The following is a 7500-nucleotide window of genomic DNA, read 5'->3' on the forward strand; positions in this document are numbered from 1 at the left end:
CGTCCCATGCCTTACGAAGGCCATCCCATGCGCGTCCCATGCCTTAGCAAGGCCGACCCATGCCTTACCAAGGCCGAACCATGCCTTACCAAGGCCGTCCCATCGATCTCGGAGAAAGTACATCATCATGACATCGGAATACGGCCCCAACATCAATCTCGGAGAAAGTACATCATCATAACATCGGATCGGATGTGTATCCATCGAAGTTCCATCGACACTTCGAGAAGATCGAACATAGCTTCCTAGCATGTTAAAGGTTCGGTGCTAATGGGGACATAAAGATCCCACGACGTTCCAAACGAAAGTAAAGTGTTCCGTGCGTGTGAACTACGTTGTCCCATGTGCCGGCTCTCGACTCCTAAGATGTCCCATGTAAATGCCCTTCGTGGGAAAGAATGTCCCGTGCAACGTCCCTTGATGATCCCCATAAGGTGTCCCATGTGCGTCCCATGATGTCCCATGCGCGTCCCGTGCCGTCCGAGCCTCACCAAGGCCGTCCCATGCGCGTCCCGTGCCGTCCGAGCCTCACCAAGGCCGTCCCATGCGCGTCCCGTGCCGTCCGAGCCTCACCAAGGCCGTCCCATGCGCGTCTCGTGCCGTCCCGAGCTGTGCCGAGGCCGTCCCGTGCTGTCCCATGCCGTCCCGAGCCTCGCCAAGGCCGTCCCGTGCCGTCCGAGCTGTGCCGAGGCCGTCCCGTGCCGTCCGAGCTGTGCCGAGGCCGTCCCGTGCTGTCCCATGCCGTCCCGAGCCTCGCCAAGGCCGTCCCGTGCCGTCCGAGCTGTGCCGAGGCCGTTCCGTGCCGTCCCGTGCTGTCCCATGCCGTCCCGAGCCTCGCCAAGGCCGTCCCGTGCCGTCCGAGCTGTGCCGAGGCCGTCCCGTGCTGTCCCATGCCGTCCCGAGCCTCGCCAAGGCCGTCCCATGCGCGTCCCGTGCCGTCCGAGCCTCAAGTAGGCCGTCCCAGGCCGTCCCGTGCCGTCCCATGCGCGTCCCGTGCCGTCCGAGCCTCACCAGGGCCGTGACATGCCGTCCCGAGCCTGACCAAGGCCGTCCCGTGCCTCACCAAGGCCGTCCCTTGCGCGTCCCGTGCCGTCCCGAGCCTCACCAAGGCCGTCCCATGCGCGTCCCGAGCTGTCCCATGCCGTCCCGAGCCTTAGCAAGGCCGTCCCATTCGCGTCCCGTGCTGTCCCATGCCGTCCCGAGCCTTAGCAAGGCCGTCCCATTCGCGTCCCGTGCCGTCCCATGCGCGTCCCGTGCTGTCCCGTGCCGTCCCGAGCCTGACCAATGCTGTCCCGTGCGCGTCCCATTCTTTTGGCTCGGCTGGCCCGTGCATTCTATGGGGTCGTGGGACATTTCGAAATCCACCCGGGCCATTTCGACTCTCTCTTCATTAATACTATTGAGGTATTATTTATGAATTATTGGAGAAAAGAAACGGAAGAAAATATTTTTTTTTCTATTTTTTATGAATTTTCCGGTGTTTATTCACTTAAAAATTCATAGAAAAATAAATATTTATCGGAATCGCTATTATAATATATCAAAAAAATCCTTGCGAAAAGACCTTTCCAACGAGTATAAGTTTGCTGGATTCCGACGAGTAACGAAGGAGTAAAGGCCCAGTATGCTTGGTTAAAAAATTGATGTTTCCTTGTGAAAATAGGAAAAACAATAACTTTGCACTATAAGGGGGAGGGTTGAGCTCCTTCCCCAGAGCGTGCACAGCACTTGTGCTGGCACGTTCCCTAGTGCTCGCCAAGCACCATAGGGCATCCAAAGGGCAAAGCTCGGCCTACTACATAATGGGAAGCTTCTAATATGTCGGAATACGAAGAGATTTCGTGCGACCCGAAGCTCGGCTCGGGCGTCCCGGCCTGTGCCGAGCTGTGCCGAGCGCGTCCCAGGCCGTCCCGAGCCAAGTCTCGGGCGTCCCAGGCCGTCCCGAGCCAAGTCTCGGGCGTCCCAGGCCGGCCCGAGCAAAGTCTCGGACGTCCCGGGCCGTCCCGAGCTGTGTCGAGGCCGTCCCAGGGCGTCCCGAGCTGGAGCGAGGGCGTCCCAGGCCGTCCCGAGCCAAGTCTCGGGCGTCCCAGTGTCACGGCCTTTTCTCTCGATAGGCGTCGTGCGGCACTTGTGCGCGCTCTCGGGACAAGTCAGCCAACAAAGTAATATTCCAAACAACCAACGATAGCTACAAAAGAAGGCAACAAGATATATTATTGATAGATAATGAGAGCTTACAAGGAAAGACAAGCATATGACTAAGGAAGCTTCCTAAAGGCTAGGGAAGCTTATGGCTCTTCGGTTGCCCACTATTTGGAAGGTAGGGGTCTTCCACTCAAAGTTTACCATCCACTCCCCTACATAGTGCAAAATATATGTTTTACCTATCCTCACAAGGAAACATCAATGCTTTCAACCAAGCATACTCCTTTGTTGGAAATAAAGACATCTACGTCCCCGTGCCAAGGGAAGCTACCTAAGGAAGCTACCTATATACAAGGCACCTTACTATGCACGCTCAAGACATATGCCGGCCTAGCGCAAGGCATATGCTACACTTATTACAATGCATAAAAGTAAAAGACATGTCCCTTGGCAATACCAACATGGCTTGACAAAAAGGGACATGACAGACTTCCCCACTTGTTATGTCGTCGTCCTCGACGACTTCGCTGCCAAGTACTCCACGATCTTTTCTGCATTGTCGAGCAAGGAGCTGGCGCGTTCCCAACTGGCTTCGGCTTCTGGCAGGTTCTTCCACTTGACTAAGTACTCGATCTCCGGTGGCGAATTGTGATGAGCTTGAGCACGGCGATCAGCTACTATCTTCTGCACCTCCCTGGTTGGCTGGAGCTCCGGTCTTGGATTAGATCTCTGCTGGTTGGCACGTTGGGGATCCGCCTGATCCTGGTAGAACGGCTTCAGGTTGCTGGCATGGAAGACTGGATGGTGGTTCTGCATATACCTCGGGAGTTGTACTTTGAACGAAACCTTTCCAACACGAGCAATGATGGGAAAGGGGCCCTCGTACCGCCTCACCAAGTTTCGGTGTAGCTTCTTCACGAACCGAGAAGTATCCCTGTTGATCTTGACGAGCACCAAGTCACCTACTTTGAAGTTGTGTGGTCTCCGGTTCTCATCTGCGAACTTCTTCATGCGTGCTGCTGCTTTCTCCAGGTGTGCTTTGGCTATTTCTGCTGTCCGCTGCCATTCCTTAGCAAAAGTGAATGCCCGTGGGCTAGTACCTGTATAACCTGTTGCAACCGTGTGGGGAGTTAACGGTCGCTGCCCTGTTACCAGCTCGAACGGTGTCTTGCAGGTAGAAGAACTCTCCTGCAAATTGAAACAGAACTGAGCTACGTCCAATAGATTCACCCAATTCTGCTGGTTGGCACTAACAAAGTGCCTAAGGTATTCTTCAAGAAGAGCGTTGAAACGCTCCGTCTGGCCGTCTGTCTGCGGATGATTACTTGTCGAGAAGTTCAGCTGTGACCCTAGAAGTTTCATGAGCTCGGTCCAAAACCGCCCTGTAAATCTGGCATCACGATCACTGATAATAGTCTGGGGCACACCCCAATATTTCACTACGTGCTTCAAGAACAAGAACGCCACTTCTTCCGCAGTACACTGAGCAGGTGCTGGAATAAAGGTTGCATACTTCGAGAAACGATCAATCACCACCATAATAGAAGTATACTCCCCCACTTTTGGCAAGCCACTAATGAAATCCATAGATACACTCTCCCATGGACGCTGCACCACCGGCAATGGCTCCAAAAGTCCCAAAGGTTTCTTCCGCATCACCTTGTCCTGCTGACAAATGAGGCAAGTCTGCACATACTCTTCAACTTGCTTCCTCATGTTCGGCCAGTAATATGCTGTCTCAAGTAACGCCAATGTACGATGGTAGCCAGGGTGGCCTGCCCATACGGTATCATGACATTCCTTGATCAGCTCCCGCCTTAGCTCCGCAGAGCGAGGCACATAGAGACGTCCACCTGTGGTATATAACAAATCCTCTTTGATTCTGAACCTTGTGGAACGTCCTCCCTTCACCATATCGACCAAGATCTTGGCTTCTTTATCACTCTGCAGCCGTTCACGAATCTTGTCGATGATGATGGTCTTCAGCTGGGACCTGCTCCTCTGTCCCGTAGTAACCAAGGCGGCCAACTCCGCCTTCCTGCTCAGGGCATCAGCAACATTGTTCATTCTTCCTGGTTGGTACTCCATATCAAAATCAAACTCGGCCAATGACTCTTGCCAGCGAGCCTGCTTGGAAGTGAGCTTCTTCTGAGTCATGAAGTGTGAGGCAGCAACATTGTCGGTCTTCACCAGAAACTTCGACCCCAACAAATAATGCCTCCAGACCCTTAAGCAATGAACAATAGCTAGTAACTCTTTCTCCTGAGCTATATAACGCCGCTCCGTGTCGGAAAGCTTGCGGCTCTCGTATGCAACTGGGTGACCATCTTGCACTAGTACCCCGCCAAGTGCAAAATCAGATGCATCGGTATGAACTTCAAAAGGCTTGGAAATGTCGGGCAATGCCAATACGGGATCGTTAGCAACCTGCTGCTTCATGTCCTCGAATGCTTCTTGACATTCCTTCGACCAAACCCAGGGCCTATCCTTCTTCAACAAGTCTGTCAAAGGTGCCGATCTGGCTGAATATCTCCTGATGAACTTACGATAGTAGTTCGCAAGTCCGAGAAATGATCTGAGCTCCGACACTGAAGTTGGCACCTTCCACTCTTGGATGGCTTTCACCTTCTTCATCTCCATTCGGATATGCCCATCACCAATAATGTGGCCCAGAAAACCGATGTGTTTTTGCGCAAACGAGCACTTTTCCTCTTTCACATACAGCTGGTTCTCCTTCAGGACCCTAAACACTTCTCTCAAGTGCTTTGCATGATCTTCCAAACTGTGGCTATACACAACAATATCATCAAGATACACCACCACGAACTTGTCGAGAAACTCATGGAAGATCTGGTTCATCAACGTACAAAACGTGGCGGGTGCGTTGGTTAAGCCAAAAGGCATCACCAAGTACTCAAACGCCCCATACCGCGTCACGCACGTGGTCTTCGGCTCGTCGCCTTCTGCAACGCGGACTTGATAATACCCAGAGCGCAAGTCTAACTTCGAAAAGTACTTTGCCGAACCGAGCTGATCGAACAAGTCCGCTATAAGTGGAATCGGGTATTTGTTCTTCACAGTCACCTTGTTCAAAGCCCGAAAATCCACGCACAACCGCAAGCTACCGTCGTGCTTCTTCTGGAACAACACTGGAGCACCATAAGGAGCTTTGGACGGACGGATGAATCCCGCCTCCAATAGCTCATCGAGTTGTTTTCTCAATTCGGCCAACTCGGGTGGAGCCATCCTGTAGGGAGCTTTCGCAGGTGGCTTAACTCCTGGAATAATCTCTATTTGATGATCAACAGCACGTCGTGGGGGTAGAGACTTCGGAAGCTTTGCTGGCATAACATCCCTGAACTCCTTCAGGATGGTTTGGATCTTGGCAGGTACAGGTTCTGCATCTACTCCTGTAGTCTCCATCTTTAAGGCTGCCAAGTATGTCAACTCTCCCTTCTTTAGCCCTTTCTCTAGCTGCATCGCTGAGATCATCTTGTCGCCTCGAGTCTTCTCGGCAACTACTGGCACCATGCACGGCTTGTCTCCAAGGAAACATATGCTCCCCAAGTACGGCATCGGCACCATTTTGTGCTCCATCATGAAGTCTAGTCCAATGATGACCTGAAAATCATCCAAAGGTACACAAGTAAAGTTAGTCTTACCAGACCACTTGCCAATCTCGAGGGGTACATCTCGAGCTACCCCATCTACGGGTTTTGGTGCCGAATTAACGGCCTTCATGCGGCTTGGATCCTTATGAAGCTTTAGACCCAACCGCTTAGCCTCCGCAGCATCTACGAAGTTGTTGCTAGCTCCAGTATCTACCATCACCTTGGTAGTTTTGCCATTAACCTTACATTCAACGTACATCAGCACCCTTGAGGCTTTAGGCTTCTCGCTTGATTGGCCCGCAAGAGCATTGAGTACCTGGAGCGCACCCATCTTTGAATCATCATCATCGCTATCCACATCTTCCTGTGGATCATGCATACTCTCTTTGTCCTCTTTGCCGCCAAAAGACACCTTCAATGCATTGAGCGCGGCTCGGGATGGACAATCACGTATGCGATGGGGGCCACTACAAAGGAAGCATTTCAACGGAGCTTTGGCTCCCGATGTAGCGCCCGTCTTCGACCCTGTGCCATCCCGGTTGGGGTAAGGTTTCCTCTCATGGCCTTTTCCCCTTCCAGGATTGGGCTTTCCTCCAGTGCCCGTAGGCTTTTTCCTCTCTTGATCATTCGTTGCGAAATCTGTGAGTCTCTCAGCGGCGGATTGCGCTGTGGCCAAGTCTTGCACTCTTTGCCTCTGGAGCTCTGTCTGTGCCCATGGCTTTAGGCCTTCAAGAAAACAGAAGAGCTTATCCTTCTCTGACATATCTTTTATATCGAGCATGAGCGCTGAGAACTGCTTCACATATTCCCGAACAGTACCTGTGTGTTGAAGCTTCCGTAGCTTCTTTCTAGCCATATACTCCACATTCTCGGGAAGGAATTGAGCCTTGAGCTCTCTTTTCAAATCCTCCCAAGAGTCTATGACGGCACGTCCGGCTTGTATCTCTTCGTACCGTGTGCGCCACCATAGTTTAGCATCCCCCGTCAAGTACATTGTGGCCATCGAGACCTTGGTGTCTTCATCGTCGGGTCGCACGGCACGGAAGTATTGCTCCATGTCAAACAAGAAGTTCTCGAGCTCCTTGCCATCTCTGGCTCCTCCATAGGATCTTGGATCCGGTACTCGCACACGAGGAGGATGCGCCTCTGCTGCTCCGGCTCGGTCTTGGGTACCTACAATCCGCATCAATACATTCACCTGTGCTCGCAACTCGTCGATTATGCTACCTTGCTCTTCGCGAAGGTCGCTTATTTGCACTTGCACATCCTCAAGGGATGCTCCCATAGCTTCGACCGTCATATCCACACCGTTGTGGCGACCTTCCAATCCGTCTAGCTTCTCCGCGAGCAACGGGACTCCCACGATCACTTCTTCCAAGCGCGCGGCCCGTTCCTCCAAAGCATCCAACCGTTCTTTCGTAGTTCGTGGAGCTGCCATCCTATGCTCTGATACCAATTGTCACGGCCTTTTCTCTCGATAGGCGTCGTGCGGCACTTGTGCGCGCTCTCGGGACAAGTCAGCCAACAAAGTAATATTCCAAACAACCAACGATAGCTACAAAAGAAGGCAACAAGATATATTATTGATAGATAATGAGAGCTTACAAGGAAAGACAAGCATATGACTAAGGAAGCTTCCTAAAGGCTAGGGAAGCTTATGGCTCTTCGGTTGCCCACTATTTGGAAGGTAGGGGTCTTCCACTCAAAGTTTACCATCCACTCCCCTACATAGTGCAAAATATAT

The sequence above is a fragment of the Eschscholzia californica genome, unplaced genomic scaffold, assembly GCF_041429995.1.
Source record: "Eschscholzia californica isolate CP2 unplaced genomic scaffold, dmEscCali1.0.p SCAF_10, whole genome shotgun sequence".
Taxonomy (NCBI): domain Eukaryota; kingdom Viridiplantae; phylum Streptophyta; class Magnoliopsida; order Ranunculales; family Papaveraceae; genus Eschscholzia; species Eschscholzia californica.